Source organism: Narcine bancroftii, chromosome 1 (genome assembly GCF_036971445.1).
Source record: "Narcine bancroftii isolate sNarBan1 chromosome 1, sNarBan1.hap1, whole genome shotgun sequence".
Classification (NCBI taxonomy): Eukaryota; Metazoa; Chordata; class Chondrichthyes; order Torpediniformes; family Narcinidae; genus Narcine; species Narcine bancroftii.
Window position 1 is genome coordinate 259,249,185 of NC_091469.1, and position 23,206 is coordinate 259,272,390.

Genomic DNA, 23,206 nt, shown 5'->3' on the forward strand with positions numbered 1-23,206 from the left:
ATGTTCCCCTGACTTCATCCTGAATTTCACAATCTTCCCCTTGGCTTTGCTAACATTGAGTGCAAGGTTGTTGTCGTTACTCCACTCAACGAGCTGATCTATTTCCCTCCTGTACCCTTCCTCATTGCTGTTTGTGATTCTGTCGACAACTGGTGTCATCGGCAAACGTAGATAGAATTGGAATTGTGCCTGGCCACACAGTCATGGGTGTATAATGAGTAGAGCAGTGGGCTAAGCACGCATCCTTGGGGATCACCTGTGTTGATAATCATCGAGGAGATTATGTTGTTTCCAATTTGTACTGACTGTGGTCTTCCAATGAGAAAGTCAAGGATCCAGTTGCAGAGGTGGGTACAGAGGCCCAGAGTTTGTAGCTTCTTGACCAATACTGATGGAATAATGGTATTGAAGGCCAAGCTGTAGTCAATGAAGAGCAGCCATATATATGAGTTGCTGTTTTTGAGGTGATCCAGAGCTGAGTGGAGAGCCAGTGATATTGCATCTGCTGTGGAGTGATTGTGACGATAGGTGTATTGCAGTGGGTCCATGTATATTCTTCAGTACATGTTAATTCTGTCCATGGCCAACCTCTCAAAGCTTTTCATCCCAGTAGAAATTAGTGGTTCTGGGTGATAGTCGTTGAGGTAGCTCAGACAACTTTTCTTGGGTTCCGGGATGATTGATGTCCTTTTAAAGCAGGTGGGAACCTCTGACTACAGCAATGAGTCACTGAAAATGTCCATGAACACTCCGGCTCATTGGTTGGCGCAGATTTTAAGTACCCTGCCATGCATGCTGTCCTGATGCCTTATGAGGGTTCACCCTCTTGAATGATGTTCAGATATCTCCCTCGGGGACAGATATCACAGGGTACTCGGCCTTTTCAGGGATTTAAGGTTAATACAGAAAAGTCCTGGAAAAAAAATCAGCAGGTCACACAGCTTTTTTTTGTAGCAAACATACATATAAACATTTTGGGCCTAACACTGGTACCTTGATGAAGAGCTCAGGCCCAAAATGTTGGTTATTGCTACATATAACTGCTGCATGACCAGCTGAGTTTCTCCAGTGCTTTTGTGTATTAAACTACAGTCACAGCATCTATAGATATTTTTGTTTAATTAACACATTTAAGGGCCTATCCAACCTGCCACTCTCTCTTCTCCCCCTTTCCATTAGGTAGAATAACACAAGAACGTACGAAATTGGAACAGGAGTTGGCCATCCAGCCAGATCATGGCTGATCTGATCATTAACTCAACTCCACCTACCTGCCTTTTCCTCATATCCCTTAATTCCTTTTTTTTAATATAAAAATCTATCTAACTGAACCTTAAATATGTTTAATGAAGTAGAGAATTCCACAGATTAAATACTCTGGGGAAAACAGTTTTTCCTCATCTCCATCTTAAATCTACACCCTTGTATCTTGAGGCTGTGTCCCCTAGTTCTGATCTCACCTACCAGTGAAAACAATTTTCCTGCCTCTATCTTATCCATCCCTTTCATAATTTTATTTGTTTCTATAAAATACATGAGGTTGAAAAGATGACCCTCCAAATTCAAGGACAGTTCCTTTCCAGGCGTTATCAGACTCCTGAATTGATGTCCCATTGATAAAGTATGATGCCACTGTGTTGTTTAATTATGCCTTTCTTTAAATCCCCCCCTTTGTCCGAGTAACACAATACCCGGTCCTCTTTGATTTACAACAGCACTATACAATATTAAACAAGAAAATCTACAGATGTTGGGGTCTAATGCAATACACAAGTGCTGGAGAAACTCAGCAGCTCATGCCGCATCTTTCAGAAGTAAAGAGTAACCAACATTTCGGGCCTGAGCCCTTTATCTGAATCATTTATGTCCCTTACATAGAACTTGCATTTTTTTTCTACTCTGAAGTGTCTCCCTACCTTCTGAAGTGGCTGTTCACACAGACTCCAAATATCTGTATCCCACCACGAGTTTGGACAGAATACCTGAAGAGCAGTATTTACATCGGCCATCAATGTTGACTGTGGTGTATACCCTTTGTGCGGCATACAGTGCCACGGCGGCGACGTCATTAGTGACGTGAATCATTCACGTCTGCAATATCCAGCCGACAGAAGATTGCTGCAACGTCACCCAGTTTACGCATTATTGTGCACCATCAATACGTCCAATACCTCCTGAATTTATTAGCCCATTGCCTGCAGTTCAGTTTATACTGCAGGCGTTCCATAAAAGTATATAGGGATGGAGGAGGTAAAATTTTGGAACAGGAATGAATCCCTCATTCCCATTACAATCTTTTTACGCAGACTGCATGTAGTATGAAGGGTAGGGACTCACAGCATTCTGGGTTTCCAGAATCGGTTCTGGGTTTAGGCGGGAGCCCAGGGTTATATGTGAGCAGATGGAGGTGGGGCCAGCCATCAGCACAACACACTACCAGTGAATCCCAGTTCACTGCAATCACCCCTTCTGTGAATGAAGACAGTGAGCATGGGTTCAGAAGAAAAGATTATTTACAAGTTTACAGATTTAAGCGGTCTGGGAATCTGGAGATCCTGGTGGAGTGCCTTAGCACCGGGGGGCCTTGTACTCCTTGGGTCTCTGGTCCCCTTGTGAGGGAGGAGAGGCGGGCTGGGTCTCTGGCTCATCAGTGGAGGGGGATGCACTTTCCTCCTGACCCGATCCCTTGAGGCCCTGACTAGGGGTGGAGAGAGTGAGCTCCATGGTTCGCAAGGCACTTGAGGCAATGGACCCTCTGTTCCGGTCAGTGCCAGGTCCCTGATGGAGACAGTGTTCTCTCTGCCATCCGGGTACTCCACGTAGGCGTAGATGGGATTGGTGTGGAGCAATTTCACCCTTTCCACCAGGATGTCAGTCTTGCTTTTCCTCATGTGCTGCCTGAGAAGGACTGAACCAGGAGTGGTGAGCCAGATTGGGAGTGTAGTTCCCGATGTCAACCTTCTTTCGAAAGTAAATAAGAGCTCATGAGGAGTAGCGGTGGTCACGGTACACAGTAGCGAAAGGATAGAATGGAGCACCATTGGGAGGACTTCCTGCCAGCGTGAGTCTGGAGGGCATTTTGACTTCAGGGCCAGTTTGACAAACTTCCAGACCGTGGCGTTCTCCTTTTCAACTTGCCAGTTCCTCCGGGGATTGTAGTTGGTAGTCCTGCTGGACACGATGCCCCTCACCAGCTTGTCCCTCATAAAGGATGAGCCCCAGTCTCTATGAATATAGCTGGGATACCCGAACATGGCAAAAATGGAGTCTAGGGACTTTATGACTGATAAAGTGGATGTGTCATGTCTGGAAGTGAAAGGAGCTGCATCAGTGATATAGAGGAAAAAAGTGTTCTCATTCGTGGAGGGGAAAGGTCCCTTAAAATCGACACTCACATGTTTTAAGGGCTGGATGACTTGATCAGGTGTGCCTTTGTGGGCCGGGAGAAGTGTGGCTTGCACTCTGCGCAGACCTGGCAAGACCTGGTCATTTCCCTGACGTCTTCCATGGAGTAGGGTGGATTGCGTGCCTTGACAAAATGACCCATGCGGATGACCCCTGGATGGCAGAGCTCATTATGCAGAGACTGCAGTTGACTGGTGTGTGCAGAGGTACAGCTTCCTCTGGATAAGGCATCTGGAGGGTCATTAAGGGCTCCTGGCCAATAGGCAATGTCATAATTGTAGGTGGAGAGCTCGATCCTCTACTTAGCAATCTTGTCATTTTTGATTTTGCCCCTCTTGACATTATTAAGCATGGATGCAACCGAGCACTGGTCAGTGAGGACTGTAAATTTCCTACGAGCCAGGTAGTATCTCCAGTGCCTCATGGCTTCTACAATGGCTTGAGCCTCCTATTCTACAGATGGGTTCCGAAGCTTCTGGCCTTTTAATGTCTGAGAAAATAATGCAATCGGCCTGCCTGCCTGGTTGAGGGTAGTGGCCAGGGCCATGTCTGAAAGATACACTCTCATCCACCTTGCACATGGCGGTTTTTGCAATGTAGCTTCAGAGGTAGTTAAAAGCTGTTTGGGCTTCAATTGAGAGGGGAAATTAGTGGCTTTTAAGAGAGGGCGAACCTTATCAGCAAATTGAGGGATCCACTGGGCGTAATCACAAAACCTTTGTGATCCTGGGAATGAGGAGCTCTAACAGGGGGCGCATCCTATTGGGATCAGGGCCAATGACGCCATTCACCACATTGCCAGACGTGTAGTCCTGAATACACACTTGTCGGAATTATATGTGAGATTTGTGGCTCTTGCCGCCGGGAGAAAGCTCTGGAGTGCTGTGGTGTGGCCACAGATGGTTACATTATCGAGGTAGGGGAAGATAGCCTTCAACCCATACTTGTCCACCATTCTGACCATCTACCGCTGAAAGATAGACACCCTGTTGATATTGCCGAAAGGAACCCTCCGGAACTGACAGAGTCGACTGTTGGCCTCAAATGCTGTGTTTGGGTGGTTCTCGGAACAGATTGGCAGCTGGTGATAGGCAGCTTTCAAGTCGATGGTCGAATAGATCCGATACTGTGCAATATTGTTCACCATATCCAAAATGCGAGGGAAGGGGTATGCGTCAAGGAATGTGTATTGGTTAATAGTTTGGCTATAGTTAATTATTAGCATGGACTTGTTTTCCCCCTTTACAACCACCACTTGTGCTCTCCACAGGTTGGTGCTGGGCTCAATGATCCCGTCCTCCAGCAGTCGTTTCATCTCCGTCTTTATGAACTCCCTGTCTGTCGCGCTGTACCTCCTGCTCTTGGTGGTGATGGGCTTACAACTGGCAGACAAGTTTGGGGATAGAGAGGGAGGGTCAATGTTCAGCGTGGAGAGGCTGCAAGTGAGTCCTGATTTTGAGAGCCCTCCTTTCTGAACTGTTATTGGCGGAAGGCGACCAGAAAACTCTAAGGTCACGCTTTTAAGGTGACACAGAAAGTCCAGTCCCAACAGTACCAGAGCATACAATTCATCCAAAATCTACAGACAAAATTTACAAAATTCGCCCCCCTTCAAACGATACAATGTTTTTGTACACGTGCCGAATGGGACTGAGACGCGAGAAATATTTGATAAATGGAAGGATACATTTTTAAGTTATACTTTCGTACAGTCCGTGAATCTATAAAACTTTCCGTGGAGCCTGTGTTGATTAGGCACTTGGTAGAATGTCCATTTACCTTCACCATTACCATAGAGTTACTGAGCTGGTGAGGTCTGTTTTGGTCGAGGACCAGCAATGCCAGTTTGCGGAGGTGCCTTTTTACTTGCTTGAGTGGCCGCCCCCGTCCTGAGTTGACCTGTGCATGTAAGATGGTGCTGATCTCGTGGCATGGCAAGATGGCCGTCCTCCTTCCTCCACTAACTATGATGGCACAGATTTTGAATTCTGGCTGCAGCAAGATGGCTGCCAAGCTTTTTCACGCCATTTCCGAAGGCGGCGGGTTGCGCAGCAGGCGATCTCAGGCATGTTCAGGGCAGACGGCTTGGGGCTTGAGTTAGATCCAGGAGTGATGCAGGCCGTGGACTTCCCCGGACCTCCCTTCATGTGGTAGGCCCTTGCCTAAGGTCCCTTCTTTCCGCAGCTGGAGCAGACCGAGTCTTTAGCAAGGTAATGAGATTGGGGATGCTGGCTCTTGCCACAGAAAAAGCCCTCCCCAGCCCTTAGGACTGGGGTAGCAGGAGCATCTGGTTTCTTGGAAGGGGTCACCTGGGTGATTGAGCTCAATGGCTTTGAGATCGTCATTCTTGAACTTGGCCTGTTCCAACTATTTGGCCAGTTCGACGTGGCTAGCCAGGTCCTTCTTACCCAACTCGAGTAGTCATGGACTCCTGCGACTAAAGTGTCCCGGATCTGTTCTTCGTCACGAATGCAGCCCATAGCCGCTTTGCACCTTCACTTCTTGGCAAGCGTCCACAGATCCAGCAGATAGTCATCGATGGTCTCTCCTGGCCGCAGGCGACGTAGAGTGTGTCCGTGCCTCGCTAGGACCTCATTCTGCAACTTCAGGTACCAAGCCTTCAATGCCTCGATATCAGTGTCATATGTAGTGCAGTCCCTGATGACTGCATACCCTTTCATTCCAACCCTCGAAATGAGTGCAGACCTCCTGAGTTCATCAGTGTGGAAGACGTCTCTGGTCGCGTTCAGATAGGCCTGGAAGCAGTCTAGCCACGTCGGGGGACAGAGGGTCTATCAGTAGCTTATCAGGCTTGAGTAGTGCTTCCATCATTAGAAAATGCTAATAAAATTGTAGTGTGAATCAAAGCTCTCACGACTGGAGGGAGAACAAATGCTTTTATTAGCATATAACTATGGGTAGGGGCTCACAGTGGTCTTCAGAAGGGTTCTGGGTTCAGGTGGAAAACCCACAAATAGGGGGCGGAGCTGGGAGGCAGGGGCCAGCCATCAGCACAACACCCTACCAGTGAATTCCAGTTCATTGTACTCTGCCTCCAGGGGAATTGGTTTTTCTAACTGCTCAAAGTTCTTCATAATGCTCTGACACAGTTTCTGAGGCCTTGTATTCTCATCTTGATACTATTCTATTAGGCCGGTTGAGTATCATGTGTATCTGTTACATTACATGTTCATCAATTATGCACATTAGAGCTTACTTTCATTCTAGCTTTTCACCATTTTGAAAGTGTTCGTTTGCATGGAAATTCATTTTCCAGCATCTTTTAACCTGTTAAAAAGGTTTTTTTTAAAAATTAATGCCTCCAGCTACACTGTCAGATTTGGATAAATGCCTTATTTTACTGCAATCTGTGCTACTTCTAGGTTGTGGCCCTGACGTAGGTTCTTGGGGACTCTGCTAGTCATATCCCATCAATTTGCATCTGCTTGTTGCCCCTTTCTTTGACTTTCTGCTGCTCGCCCTGGAAAGCTGGTGAGGTTCAACTTTGGCTAATGAGGGACTTAATCAAATTACCTCAGGAGATCCAGATAAATAAAATTGTACACTGTCTCTTGTCCACTATTCCATTATAATTAAGAAAAAAAATAATTAAAGCAGAGCATATGCCTATCTTTTCGACACATGCTTCTTGCCATCCCCCTGCCACACCACCACCACTTCTCCAATGGTGTCCAAGTCAAGCCTACTTAGAACATGGAACAGAGAATATTACAACACAGTCCAGCCCTTTGGCCCACAATGTTGTGCTGACTTCTGTAAGCCTACTCCACAATAATCTGATCCTTCCTCACCTGCATAACTCTATGAAGTCACCTTTCATCCTTCATCGCACCAAAGAGAAAAGCCCTTGCCCTGCCAACCTTGCTTCATAAGAAAATGATTCCACTATTAGAACATAGAACACTGCTGTATACTATGGCCCTTCGGCCCACGATGTTGTGCCGACCTATATCAAGTCAAGTTTATTGTCATCTGATTGTACGAGAACAACCCAATAAAACTGTTCTCTAGTCCTACATATTATGTACCTACCCTCCCCAAGAAATGGAACCTTTCCTACCTCATAACCCTCTATTTTCTACCTAAGATCTCTCCAATGCCCCTATTATTCAAGCCTCCACCATCACTCACAATCCTCCTGACATCTCCCCTAAACATTCCTCCCTTCACTTTGTACAGATGTCCTCTGGTGTTTGCTACTCCTGCCCTGAGAGAAAGGTGCTGCCTGTCCACCTTCTCTATGCCTCTCATAATCTTGTAGACTCTATTAAGTCACTTACTTCTTTCACTTCTCGGCTAAAGCTATTTTTATTGAATTATCTGTTGAATCTGTGATGACCTCATTTATATTTATGATTTAATTTGAAGCATTTCTTCTTGTGTGGCCTATCACACCACCTGTTAAGATTCTACATTCTCTTTTCTCAGGGAAAGTGGCTGTTCAACCTTTCCTGACTATGCTTCAAGAATTTTTGTCACATTTAACTATAAAACAACAAAATGTGTGACTGGCCAGCTGCAAAATTAGCTATGATCTTTAATTAAAGGTGTGAAACCCTATACTGCTGTGCCTGAAACGTCTGGCCTGCAGTTAACCTAGACATACAGCACAGTAACAGGCCATTTTGGCCCACGAGTACGTGTCGGCCAATTAACCTACAGACCCAGTTTGTATTCATGGGCCATGTGTATGTATGCCTAAATTAAATATTAAAAGGTTGCCCACGCCCCTGATGGTCTTCAGACTTAGCCAAATGCACTCTAATTTATCTTTGGAATAGCTTGATATAATTTACTCTCACAGGCAAATGAATGAGCAGTTGAAAGTCGAAAGAAGGGATTTGGAACCTTTGAGAACAGAGCAAACCATTTTATAACTTCTTAAACCATTCAGTTTAAAGTATCATTAAAGAGCAGCAGAGACTTGATCAGGAAGTGTCAAGTAAATATTGAATTGAACAACAAAGCCAACAAAGACAACGAAGTTGATGCTGATGCCATCTGGTTAGAGGGTACCCAGATGAAATATGAGGTGTCATTCCTCCAGCATGCAGGTGATCCCAGTCTGGCAGTTCATGAGACTGTAGACAGACTTGTAGGCATGGCAACAGGATGGAGAATTGAGATAGATGATTACTGGGAGATCCCACTATAGCAGTGGACAGAGCAGAGGTTCTCAAGAAAGCAATCTCCCTGTCTGAATCCAGTCACTCCGACATAGAGGAGACCACAACAGGAGCCCTGGATGCAGTAGATGACCCCTACAGATTCACAAGTGGTGAGAGAGGAGGTGTAGGCACAAGTGTGATACTTCTTGCAGACACAGGAGTGGAATGGGCAAGGGAGTCATAGAGAGAGAGTGGTCTCTGAAGAAGGAGGAGAGTGGACAAAAGGGAATCATGCAGTAGGCGGCAGAGGATATGTTGGACAAGGAAGCCAGTGTGATGGTAGGTGATGACAAGGGGAATTCTGTCCTTGTGTGTGGGGGCAGAAGGGGAAAGGGCAGGTTTGCAGGTAATGGAAGATATGCTCATGAGAGTCAAGTTGATGGTAGCAGAGGGGAAGTCATTTTTTTAATATATATGTACACATTCACACACAACAAAAAGAACAAGAAAAGTATGCTATACAGGAACAGAGTAATTACAATGAATCCTAGAATAAAAATGAACATCAAACATCAGACAGAATTCAATATTAGATCTCTTGTTCCTGCAAAAAAAAAACAAAAAAAAAAGGACTGTAATTAACTAATCCTAAATCTATACTCCCTAAACTTTAAAAGGAAAAGAGAAAAAGTTGCTCGGGCACCTTAAACCACCAAAAGCAATAGTATATTGGTGAATGGCCTTATAAGTAAATAAAGTAATTTCAGGAAGAGACTACAAACGCTTTGTATATTACATACAAAACAGTAAGCAACTGTATTATTCATTAAACATTAAAATATTCGATAAAAGTGTGCCACATTTTATTAAACTTCAGTTTTCAGAACATTACATCTCACCTTCTCGAGGTTCAAGCATGATAAGGTTTGTGTCACCCTTTGAACATATCTGAGAGGATTAGAGTCTTTCCATCTTAGCAAATTACTTCTAGCCAGTAAAGTGGCAAAAGCTATTGCATGGCGATCTGACGCCGATAATCACTTGTTCTCTCTCACCTCACCAAATAAAGTTGTAATGGGATGAGATTGAATAGTAACCAAGAAAATACAGGAAAATGCATTAAAAATTTCCTTCCAATAATGACCTAATGCTGAACAGGACCTAAACATATGAAATAAGGAAGCAAACCCATTACAACATCTGTCATATACAGGGTTTATGGTAGGAAAAATCTTAGCTAATTTATTTTTGGATCCACGTGCTGAATAAGTGAATGACACAAGAGGAATGGACCGATTTTAAATACTTGGTCCAAATATCCTTAGAAAGAATAATTTGTAAGTCACTCTCCCAAGTGCTCTTAATTTTATTCATTGAAACACAATGTATTTTTAGAAACTAATCCATAAATGAATCCTATTAAACCCTTTTGACAAGGATTTAACTGAAAAAAAAGTCAATACGATTACTCTATCATGGGAGAATGGTTCTCAGAATATCTCCAACCTGTAAATATCTTATTAAAAAAAAAAGGAAATTAGGGAGATTAAATTTATTTCACAAAAGCTCAAAGGTCATAAAACAGCCATCTACAAATAAATCAAAAGTGAAGTGATGCCCTTTTCTCTCCATTTATGAAAAACACGATCAAGGCAAGATGGAGTGAAAAATAAATTATTAAATATTCATTAGAGCAGATAAAGAAAACTGTTTCAGTTCAAAACAGCACCTAAATTGAAACCAAATTTGTAATGAATTTTTGACTCCCAAACTGCCTATTAATTTATTTTCCTTTACCAAAGAAAATGGAAAGGAAGCACCAAGTAGTGTAGCTAGAGTGAATTTGTTAAAAATCTTTCAGCCCCATGGATGTCCATAGGAAGCAGTTTTTTTTTAAGAAGGAGGGCATCTTAGATGATTTTGCATGGCTTCCTGGGAGCTGATGCGATGGGGACAGAGAAATTGAGGAAAGGAATGGAATCCTGACAGGGGACAGAGTGTGAAGCAGTGTCATCGAGGGAGTTGGTGGGTTGTTGAAAATGTCTGTCGAGCATTTCTCTCCCAAGATAGAGACAGAGGCATTGAGAAAAGGGAGAGTGTTGCTAGAGATTGATCGTGAATTTGAGGTGGGGTGGAAGTTGTCAGCCAAGTGGATAAAGTTGACGAGCTCATCGTGGGCGCATGAGGCAGCACCAAAGTAGGCGTCGACGTAGTGGAGGAAGAGTTGAGGAACCTTTCCTGTTTAGTCTCGGAGTATGGATTGCTCCATGTAGCCAACAAAAAAACGGGCACAGCTGGGACACTTGTGGGATGAGTCAAAGGAAAAGTCTGAGGATGAGGACATGTTCTCCCAGCCGGAGGAGGGTGGAGCCAATACATTAAACTCTGAATTATAGTCTATGCAGTATGATTTGCTGTTTAGTCTGGACTCTCCATGGATGCAAATATAATTGGCTTGGGTGTAATTAATACAAGCATTTTTAAATCATTTGATCAAGAGCCATAACCTGATCCCCAGCAGTTCCCCCGATTCTTTCTGCTGATTTGCTCTTCTCTTGTTTTACTTGCTGATAATAGCACATGACATGACACTGGAGGAATTGATGGCATCAATAATTCAAGGATAATATGATTACTGAATCAATGAGCATGGCAGACGCTTGTGAGAGTCAGTAGAGAAAGTGGTTAGGATTAAAGTGCTTTTACATTATTGTTTAACTTTTACATGTCAATGGCAGGATACAAGTGGACCTGTCAGGTGGGGAATTGTCTACTTGGAGCCGAACACTGTGACTGAAAAAGAGTGTAGAACAAAATGGATAAGCAAAGCACATCGAGTCATAAAAAAGAAATTGTAGCATGGAAACTGGCCTTTTGACCCATTGAGTCTGTGACGACCATCAAGCATCCATGAGTGTCAGATGAGTGTTGGTGTTACACATGTACAATGTACAAATGCACTGAAGTTCTTCCTTGCAGCAGCCACACAGATATTTCATACACAAATAAAGAATAAGCCAACATTAAGTTACCACACGAGAGGAAAAAAAGATAATAAATATAAAATGGATCAATAAGCAATTACTTTTGTAGTTTAATGCAAAAAAATGGTTACAATTGGGCAGACATGTCTTTGGACTTGGCACAGTCAGTTTGTTATCTTTTTACAGTTCTTGGATTGTTTACATGTTTTACGCTATGCACAGTTTGTTTTTTGCAAGACCAATTAGTGGTAATTCTGGCACACCTGCAGAAAAAGGAATCTCAGGGTTGTATGTGATGTCATGTATGACAATAAATCTGAAATCGGAGTAGTGTCCTGGTTACAGCAATTTGGCTAATTTTTAAAGCGTGATAGCTTTTGGAAAATGTTCTTGAACCAAGAGGTGCCAGGCTTCAGGCTTCTGTACCTTCCGTCTGATGGAAGCAGGGAGGATGACCAGCATGTTGTTCATGTTGTTTACTGTGTCCTTGAGGCAATGCCTCATGTAAACATCTTAAATGAATGAGAGGTCAGTGCCTGTGATGGATGTGGTGAGGTTGGCCACTCTCTGCAACCTTCTACTCTTGAGTATTCAAGTTTCATTCGCACTATTTATTTAATGAATTTCTACGCACCTGCATTTATCCCATTTTCTTTTTATGCCCCCCAACGTACTCAGCAACTGTCCACAGATTTTATCACTCACTTACCACAGCCAGTTAATCTACCAAATTAGTACCAGGTCTTTGGGATGTGAGAGGAAACTGGAGCATCTGGAGAAAGTCCACAGGAGAACATGAAAACTCCACAAGGTCAGGATTGAACCAAGCTCTCTGGCACTGATAGATGCACTACTTGATCATGGAACCGAAGATGAGGTGAAGGGAGGCACAAAATGGAACATATTGTCTAACAACCCCATCAGTTGTGCAACGAAACTACTCTCGGGGCAGGTTTAACAAAAAGCCATGTCATTGGCTTCACAGACCCAATGTAGGTGGACAGGGATGCTGGCCATACCAGTTATGCCAACAGTCTGCATTTAAATAAATACATTTCAGTGAGTGAGCAAGAGGTTTTAGTTTTGTTATTGTAGCACGTAGCTTATATTTGTATTACAGTTGACCAAATGACCCTTTCCCATTTGTAAATACAAAGGAATAACCATTTGGTTCAACAGCTGAATCTCGTGAGCCGGAACTGTTTACTTCAGCTCATACAACTTGTCTTCTGTTCCTGTCTCACAGAGTGAAACAACATCGAAATAGGCCCTTCAGCCCTCGATGTTTGTACAAGCCTGGCCATACTCATCCTGTTCTCCAGAGCGCAATCCACAATCTTTGATGTTTCCAGAGCTTATCTAATACTTCTTAAATGTTATGGGAGCACCTGCCCCCTCAGGCAGTGTGTTTCAATTTCCAGGCACCCTCTGGTTGAGAACATTTTTTTTGTCAGATCCTCTCTAAGTTTGTTATCTATTAAATCTGTGCCCCCTGTCCAGAGCTTCCTCTGCTTAAAGGGACTGGTTTCTCATTACTGATCCTATCTATGCTCCTCATCACCCGCTCAGCCCACTCTACACCCAGTGAAACAACCCCAGCTGATAGAGTCTCTGAAATGTTTCCTCCTGGGAAACATCTTGTGAATCAGCTCTGGCTGATTAATATAATCAGTATAATCGCATTGTGGCAATCTGGACTGCACACAGTTTTCTATCTGTGGCTTAACTGATATGGTAGACATTTATACCATAATGTTCCTGCTCTTATAGTTTCTACCTGGCTAATAAAGCCAAGTTTCCTTGAGCATTCTCGACCATCTCATCGACCTCGGCTCGTCCCTCATGTGTTTACCTTTCTCTGCCATCATTCCACAATTCTCTTCAAGACCTCTGACCTGAAATGGTGACCGCTCTTTTCTACCACTGATGCTGCCCAACCCATTGAGCTCCTCCACCAGGTGGCTCTTTTCTCCATAGTCCAACATTTGTTGTCTCTCGCATGTCTCCTGTTTGCTTCAATTTTTTTAATTAATGATGACACACTCCATATTCTAATCAACCTCTTGGTGAAGAACTCGCTCCTGTATTCCTAATTGGATCTATTGTTTTCATTATAATACTTATGGCCTCTGGTTCTGTGCACCCCAACGCATTCCAACAGTCTGAGGCCCGTTCGATTGCGCAACCTCAGGAGCGTGTTGGCTGGCCCTCCACAATGGCAGCAGCATCGTAAGTCAACAATTTACGCACCAACAAAGTGTGCACAGAAGTCTTTTTTGGACATTTGTAGCAACCAAACAAAAGAGATGTTTCCAAAACCAATTCAGCAAAATCCAGGCAATGGAAAAGACATTTTATTCAAATGTGCCACATTTCACTGAAGCAGTAATCTCCTGTGACTTCCCAGATGTTACAGGCTGATGTTTTCCCCCAGAGTAACATCTTGGTACCCCAAGCAGAACTGTGCTTTCCAGTCCATTCATTGCAGCATCTGCAGCAGGCAGATTGCCAAGGGCAGCTTTACCTCTTTTGTTAGTTTCCTCACCACCTGCCCTCAACCCAGTCTGATAGGAATGTCCTTCAGTACTCAGCTTGGCCGTTGTCCTCAGTGCCTTTCCAAATGGGACTCAGCATGGAGGAGCACTGATTCCTCACCTGAATAAGCATTCCCTACTGCTGACAAAACATTCATGTGTTCGTGCTAGGATAGGTTGCCCAGAGCATTGTGCTCAACGATGGCTATGCCATCTTTAATTAGACATTGTGCACTAATTGCTGTCAAGCCCTTGAAACCATAAGGAAAACCGTAGAAGCTAAAAACACAAAACAGCATCTGCTACTAAACCCTGTTCTGCTCCCTTAGTCTTTGCCAGTCTTGTCAGCATTGATGTTTGTCATCATGGATCCTGACGGTCCATCTGGCCTTCTCAATTATCAAAAGGAGGAAAGTCCCCCATCCTACTTAGCTACTTAAAGAAACAATTTGTACTTTTAATTTGTCAGCCACTTGGTAATTGTTATGTCCCAATGCAGATAGTAGGCAGTCTTTATCAGTGTGCGACAGAAATCATATTTTCAACATCATTTATAAAGCTGCAATGATTGTTGATGGCTATTATTAACTCCTTCACATTAAGAACATCCCAACCTCAATTGACCCCTGTCAGCATTGATGCTTGTATGTTCCTACTGCCTCAGGTAAATGAAGTGATTCATTTATTCCTTTTTAATTTGCTACCTCATTTGCTTACAAAAAAAACAGTGCGTGCACTTCAGAAGTAATTCATGGTCTGAGGAGAAAAGCATTTCATTAAAATGAAGCTTGCTTTTTACCATTCATTTTAACCAAGTGACATAGACTATTATCGCCTTTGACTATTGAGCATTTCTATTTATTGATTACTGTGCTTTAGTTGTGACTATGCAGAGGTTTATAATATCCGGAGATACAATACCAGGTCAACAGAGCATGTGATTATCACACACCGGGAGTCTTGCTTGTATAAATCCTTTCAAGATCTGTTCTATTAATGTTTCAAAGTTAATCAGTTTCTAATAGTATCCTTCATGTGGGTCTAGGTCGTTTTAGTGCCGAACATTTTGGCATCCACATTTTGGCACTGGACTTCTTGGGGCTAAGAGTTAGGCTACGACAATTTAGTCACTTATTATACTTATTATGAAGTGAGGAGCAGTGCTTCAGGCTGAGTGCTGTACCCTGCACCCAGGACAGCGGCAGTCGCTCTATCACGTCAAGCTGACCGATGGTAGCCGAGGCAGGTTGACTGGGGACCGGACACTGATCCCTGATCACCCTCCGCTCCCGGTCCGCCTCTGCCACCAGCCCCCTCCACCTGGTTCCCCTCTGTCCCCAGTACCAATGACTCACTGACTCAGTCATTGCTGGTCGGCCTCCAGCGCCCGTAGTGCCATGTCAGTCAGCTTGATGTGATAGAGCGACAGGTGCTGTCCCAAGTGCAGGGTCCCACTCAACAGCTCGAAGCACCACTCCTCACTTCATAATAACGATAATAAGTGAATAAATTGTTGTAGCACCAAGAAACAATTTTAATCAATGCTCAATATTTATACTACTTAATGAAAATTATAATTAATTACATGCCATGTGCATTGCCAAATGTGAATACCAAAATATCCGACGTCAAACTGCAGATGCCAAAATATCCAAGGGACAACAGAAGGCTTGTTTCTTTCACCAAAATATCTGGCGTTAAAATGTCCGATTCTGCCTTCATGCACATTATCATCAAACAGGTTGCACATCAATTGTAGATATTTGTCTTTTACACCTATTCTCTGAGTTTGGTCTGAACCCATGTGGATGAGGTAAAACTACTGTCGGCTCACAGAGAAGCAAATCAGGAGATGTTTTAAATGCTTATTAAAACTGAGCAATATAATGTAAATAGAGACACTCTAAATAATGGAGATGAAATTACCAAATTTCTAGGATGTAAAATACTAGGAATAATTGTGCAAAATATTGCCTCCATATACCATTCCTCAGAAAGCTTCAACACTTTAACCGATGACACATACTCACACATACTTCTCTCTGACTTCAACTGATTTTGCCCACAGTGCCCTCTTTAACTGTAAATATTATGCAGCCTTTGCGCAGAGATCATCAACTTTGTGTATGGATAACTTGCAAGCAGCCAATATCTTCACTGAGCCCTCCTTATTTTATAACAAAAATCACACCTGCAATGAACTCTCCCTTATTCTACCATATCATGCTTATTATGTTTACTTGTGACGAGACCAGGAATTGTCTGAAATGAGAATATTTGGTTTTCAACAACTGGCGTGAGAGAAAAGTTTTGTTGATGAAAAGGCCTAATTTTATCAGCATTCTGAACAGGTCTTACAGTAAAGATTACTACTTTCAATGGACAGCCCAGCAATCTGTCTATAAAGCTATATCTGCCCATTATTCCCTCCCCCCTCCTCTATCCACCCATTGCCAGCAGGCCCCTGTCTCACCCCTTCTCCTCCCTCTTTATACTGACTCACCTCCCCTCTTCTCTCTCACTCCTGAGACAGGATCTTGACTGGAAATATCAACAATTCCTTTCCCTTCCTGAAATATCAACATTTCCTTTCCCTTCCCGAATGCTGCCTGACCTACTCAGTTCTTCCAGCAGTTTATTCTAGCATGCTTCAAATTCCAGCATTACAGTTTCTTATGGATCGGACTGCATGGTGCACATGGGACAAGGGAGAAGAGAGTGTGTCCAGGCTCCAATTAATCTTTTCAGCATGTTGGCTGCCTTTTCCTGACAGCGGGAGATGTAGATGGAGCCCATTGAAGGGAGGGAAGTTTGCATCATGCTCTGAGCTGTAATCGCTACCTTCTATAACTTTCAATCTTGAGCAGAGCAGCTTCAATATCATGCTGTGATGGTGCATATGTAGAAGTTGATGAGCGGCAAGGGGGGCATTCCCTTACTCTTCCGACAAAGCAGAGGTGTTGGTGTGTTTCTTGACTGCCACATCACCTTGCATGTCCAAGGCAAACCATTGGAGATATTTCTTCCTTAGAACTTGAAACTATTCACTCTTTCAACTTCACCACCTTAAGCACAGGAATGTTTTCTCTTGAGAAGTCACTGATCATTTCCTTTGTCTCAAGAAGGTTGAGAGAGAAGTTGTTATCCTGACACCATGTCACCAGAATTTACTGTACTCTGTCTCATTATTTATAACCCAACCAACTACTGTGGTATTGCCAGCAAGTTCCAGGATGGAGTTAGAGTGGTACTTGGCTGGACAGTTATGGGTGTAGAGCTTGTGAGATCACCTCCCTCCAACATCTTCTCTGACAGATCTGAAGGGAAAGCTGGATGCATGCTGTAAACGTGGGAGAGGAGGCCCATATTGGAAGGCAGAATTGGGAGAGTGTAGTCCAGCTGGAACTGAGTCGTGTGATAGGAGGGGTTCACCTAATTGGCTGTCCTGTCAAAGCATTAAATGGGGGTTTTGGTGATGTTGAGGCTCAGGATTGAGCTGGGAAGCAGAGAACCAGGTTTTATGCTGTTCCCCATCTTCCCTAACAAGCATTATTTTTCACATGTGAATACACAAAAATACACTGAAGATTAACCCTTGAGGCCAGTCAAGCAGTTGTCTGGATACATTTAACAACTGTTTAAAATTATTTATTACAAAATACCGAGTGCAATGAGAAGGGTTCTTGCAACAGGTTATTTCCAACATTCATACAGCTGTGTAAAGAACATCATGAAAGCACTTATGGGGTTCATTCAAGAGCCTGATTGCTATGGACAAGAAACTGATTTTAAGCCTGCGTGGTGCACATGGGTCAAGGGAGAAGAGAGTGTGTCCAGGCACCAATGAATCTTTCCACCATGATGCTTAAAGTTGATCCTAGCTCAACTTAGTCCTCCATCACATTGGTGAACTGAGTTAGTTCCTCAATATTGGCAAACTTCTTGTCTACCTGATCAACTTTAGTGCCTTTTTCCTGCTTTATCCCTATATGCCTTGATTCCTTTTAAATCTAGAAATGTATTGATCTTAGGTTTAATCACCTCAACAAGTGAAGTTCCACAATCCTTGTGGGCGGAGAATTCCAAAGGTTCACCATCCGCGGAGTGAAGAATGTCCTCCTTCTCTCAGCTCTATACGTATAGCAAATCCTCCATCCCTGGATCCAGCCAACTTCATCAATGCATAATCCATTCTTTAAAAGGTATGGAGACCAAAACTGCATCCTATACTCTAGGTGTGGTCTGACTGTGGCCCTATAAAATTGGAATGAGTCTTCCTCACCCTTTAATACAGTGGTTCTCAACCTTTTCCTTTACATTCAGATACCACTTTAAATATTCCCTATGCCATTGGTGCTCTGTGATTAGTAAGGGATTGCTTAATGTGGTATGTGTGTGGAAAGAAAAAGTTTGAAAACCACTGTTTTAATTGTCCCTAATTGACTCGTTATGTGCACGGTTTCATAACTCCAAAGGAAATGAGCCCATGACAATTTTTCTCAAGCAAAATATTTCAGTAACCTTCCCTTCCCACACGCAGAGCATTGATGGCATAGGGATTACTGAAAGTGGTATGTGAGTGGAAAGAAAAATGGTGAGAACTATTGCTTTAATAGGTAATAGCTACCATACCATTTCTTCGCAATTACCTGAAAGTTTGCTTTATGTGATATATGCATCAGGGCCTAGCTTTTTTTGAACAGCAACATGGTCCAATCTCTTATTAAGGAATATTCTACTTTTCGGTTTTCTGCACCAATTGTGATGGCCTCATATTTTCCACTGCATTCCATCTGCCTTGTTTTCACCCATTCAATTGGCTTGTCTAAATTCTCCTGAAGCCTTTCTAGATCCTACGCTATTCCATCTACCGGTAGTTTCTTTACTCTCATTGGTGGACTTGCAAATATGGAATTTGTGTCCCATCCAAATCATTGATATAGAATGTAAATATTTGGGCCCCAAGTACTGATCCCGGTGCCGCCCCAATAATCACAACCTGCAAATACAAAAAAAAGAAAACTGTGACTGTTTCAGCTCAATTTTTGAACCTAGTCTCTGACTGAGTTGTATAAAGTCACCTTTGTCTTGATTTGACTCAATATTCAGTTGACATACGCTCATCAAGAATTAAACAGTCTGTATTTTGCTTTGATGTTTCTTCAGTTACATTTGAACATCTGTCCATCAATCAGCAAGAAAATGCTGCACTGCTGAATTCCAATTTTCTCACCATCATCTTCTTTGCAAAGTGTGTGACATTGCAGCTGTTTCACCACTCTCAAGCACTTACTCCAAGCTGTTGTGTTTGCAGTCAATTCCCTTATCTCTGTTGAAATAATCCTTGCAAGCTATATTTGGAAGTTTTAACAGTACAGCCACTTGACTTACAGATTACCCAGCATTTATATAACCTCTTAATCTCTTTTTATTTCTTCTGTTATCACACCCAAACTATATCTGTTTAGCCTGTCAAGAATAATGAGAGGGGAACACAAAAAATTATGAAAGGGGTAAATGGAGACAAGGAAGTTGTTTCTACTAATCGGTGAGATTAGAACCAGGGGATGTCACCTTGAGATTCACGGATGTAGATTTAGGACAAAGATGAGGAGGAACTGCTTTTCCCACAGGGTAGAGAATCTGTGGAATTCACTGCCTTTGGAAGAAGTAGAGGCTACGTCACTAAATATATTTAATGCATAGCTAGATAGATTTTTGCAGAGTTGGGGAATTAAGAATTATGGGGAAAAGGCAGGTAGGTGGAACTGAGTCCATGGCTAGGACAGCCAGGATCTTGTTGACTGGCAGAGTGGGCTTGAAAGCTGACTCGTGCTCCTCTTTCTTTAAAAAAAATAATGAGAATATCTTCTGCGTGCTTTGCCTATTGTTCTGTCAGGTACTTTGCTGTTCAATGTGGGTTATCTATTTTAATTTCTTTATGTGCAGTCCAGCCAATTACATCACCATCATCCGATTGAAAAGGGAAAACAATCTGATCCCAAGTCAGTAAATCTTTGCTTGGTTGTTGAAATGTGGGCTTCCTAGGTTTCTTTTAAGTTTATTTGTCACAAAATACATAGAACTGTGAGAAGGGTTATTCTGTGAGCAGAACTAACCGGTTATCTCTAGCATTCATGCAGTATGTAAAGGTCACACTTAGAGAGTATAGGATTGTAATGAAAAGGAAGATGGGTTAGCATCAAGCAAGGGCAACGTGAGAGGCCTATGGGGTTAATTCAGGATCCTGATGGCTGTGGGGAAGGAACTGTCTTTAGGCCCTGGAGGAGGGAGAAGAGAGAGTGTTTGGGGTGTCATAGGTCCTTCAAAATATTGGCGGACTTTCCCAGGCAGTGGGAGATGTGGATAGGGTCCATGGAGAGGAGGGATATTTTCTTTATGTTCTGCATGTATTGCCTTCGGTAGCTTCTTCCAATTTTCAGATGAGCAACTTTTGCTATCATTCCACCATTTTGCTATCATTCCACCATTTTGCTATCATTCCACCATTTTGCTATCATTCCACCATTTTGAGAAATCATGTCACTTGCACTCTGTTCCTTTATTGGCCAGATTTTGGGAATTAACCCATGGATCCCCCTGCACACCTCCAATTCCAATTCATTCTTCCCAACTAAATCTATTGCTTTTGCTTTTAACTTCCTTGTCAACCTTTTGTCCATACTCCCTTTTCTTGTGATTACACTCCATTTTTGGACAGAACATATTGCAACTGGAATACTGTTCGTAGAATGTTTAGAGTCACGTGACAATCATAATAATGACATCGCTGACTTCATTGAAGTGACTCTTTGTAAACTGGTATCATTTTTCCAAGATTTAGTAGATTACTGAAAGCTATGAAATCAGGAGGGGAATGGATAAGGTCAATAGTCATCGTTTTTTTTTGCCTGGGGTAGAGAAGTCTAAAATGAAAGGACATAGTATAAGATGGGGAGAGGGGTGATTTTTAAAAGGGGTTCATGGGTCACCTTTTTCCACACTGAAGATGTTAGGTATATAGAACAAGGTGCCAAAACAAGTGCTAAAAGCAGATGCAATTGTACCATGCAAAAGACATTTAGACAGGTTATATTGAACAGGAAGGCTTAGAGGGGCATTAGCTCGACACTGGGAAGTGGGATTAGCTTGGGGAGACAATTTGGTAGCCTTGGACATATTGGACCCAAATCCCTATCCCATGCCATTAAACTCCATGAATCTATATCTCTGAACCGAGACTTCTGACATGTGCATTACTTCCCTTCCTAAGAATAATGAGGTGAAATATTTTTGTTATTGGAGAGCTTGTAGGCAACTGAGAAGGATCTGAAAGATGAAAGGGAGTCCACAGACATAGAGAAAAAATAGAAAGCTGATTGAGTTAGCAATAACAGATGAATGTGAGGTGGGAAAGTAATGATCTCACTACCTGTAAGACAGAAATACAACTGAGTGAAAGAAACGGACAAACTGTACCATCCGAACCCAGTAGACAGGACAGATTATTTGTTATGTTTCGACTTGAATTTCCTACGACATCAGCATTTTGCATTGGATTGGGTGGTGTTTGGATCTCTTTATATTTGTGTGTAATGGTCCAAGGGTGTGCAGTAACTTGTTCCATGTTCTTACATTGCACCTAAAAATGCTCTGATATTAATATAAGTAAGTTTCCTTCCTAACCTGTTAGCAACCCTCATTCTCCCGGAACTGGGACTGCTTCTTGCCCACACCTAACTAATAGCTTCACTTCTGCTAACAGAGGCATGACTCAACAAAGAATACACCTGTGTGACGCAGTGATCATTGACCTGACATCGCTTTTGACGTGGATGAAACTTCCACATTCAGAAAATCTAACAAATGTGGAATTTCATGAGCAAACAGACCTCATCAATATGTATATTTCATATTGAACATTTTGGGGCATGTCCCTTCCACACTCATCAATAACATAGAGCCATAAAAAAATCAACAGTATCTGTGTCACCCAGAAGCAGAAAGTGAATGATTCAATTGGAAACTGCCTCCCCCTCCAAACCTGTACTCCATGGATGGAATGGGTTTGGAGGGATATGGTCTGGATGCTGGTCAGTGGTATTAAGCAGGAATAGTTTGGTACAGGCCGTAGGGCCTGTTTCTATTCTGTAGGGTTCTATGGTTCTAACAGGTTACGTCTAAAGTATTTAACTTTTTCTGTGAGTTTAGTGTTTTTCAAAAAATATGGTTTCTTTTCAGATTTCCAGCATCTTTTTTATATGAAATATTAGATCTATTTTTCTTTCCAGATGCTGCCTGAACTGCTGAGTGTTTCAAACTTTTTATATTTAAGTTTTAGATTTGCAGCTTCTGAAGTTTTTTTTTACTTTTTAATTTTTTATGATATTTTTCATGCTGTTTCTGCCAGATGGAATGTATCCAATTCTTTGCCTATCATCCGGGATAATGAACCGGTGGTACTCAAACACGCCTGAGTGTGAATTCTGTTCTTTACCAGCGTTCTCACTTCCTGCAGTTCAAACGGATAATTTAACAGATGTCTCTTTGTTGCCTTTCTTTGTAAATTGTTACTACCGCTGTAACTAAAAAAAAATTGCAAAATTCTCCAAGCTTAAGTGGAATGCCATCACAATTGTTTACTGTAAACTGGTAGTTTATGGAGTCCACTCCACTCTAACTATTTACACTCCGCTGCATTATTCCCTTTTTCTTAAATTCTCCACATATTTCTCATCAACTCTTTTGCAAAATTCTGCTACTCACCTGCAGGCTTGGGGGAATTTATTGGTTAATGAACTGACTAACCTGCATGGTGTTGGGAAGTGGGAAGAAACCGAAGCACCCAGAAAAAACCCAGGGTGTCATGGGGAGAATGTACAAACTCCCGGTGGACAATACTCAAGGCCAGAATTGAACCCAGCTCTCTACTAGCCATGCCACTTTGCCTCTGGGGTATACTCTTGGATAACCTGCCTCACAACAATGACCTGAGTATTCTTGACATCCACTAATTGTTGAGATGACCGGCTGAAAACTCTTTTCATCAAAATTTTTTCAGTCTTACTTCCCTTTAGCTCTCAATTGTGCCCCCACTGGATGACTGAGTTGTTAAGACATTGGATTTAAGATTCAATGAACGGATCTCCAAATA

General features: G+C 42.6%; 1 protein-coding gene and 1 long non-coding RNA gene across 14 annotated transcripts in view; both read left to right on the top strand.

Annotated features, from left to right (window-relative positions):
• Positions 1–23,206, top strand: part of LOC138742262 (N-acetyl-beta-glucosaminyl-glycoprotein 4-beta-N-acetylgalactosaminyltransferase 1-like) — a 710,446-nt gene that overhangs the window by 329,002 nt on the left and 358,238 nt on the right. The gene's annotated exons all lie outside the window — the stretch shown is intronic.
• The window catches only part of LOC138742292 (uncharacterized), a 93,628-nt gene that overhangs the window by 60,340 nt on the left and 10,082 nt on the right, over positions 1–23,206 (top strand). The window contains exon 3 of one of the 4 annotated variants that reach the window (XR_011344041.1): positions 18,084–18,254. The exons of the other annotated variants lie outside the window; for them this stretch is intronic. This is a non-coding gene — a long non-coding RNA (uncharacterized lncRNA). The remainder of the gene's footprint in view (positions 1–18,083; positions 18,255–23,206) is intronic. 4 annotated transcript variants of the gene reach the window in all.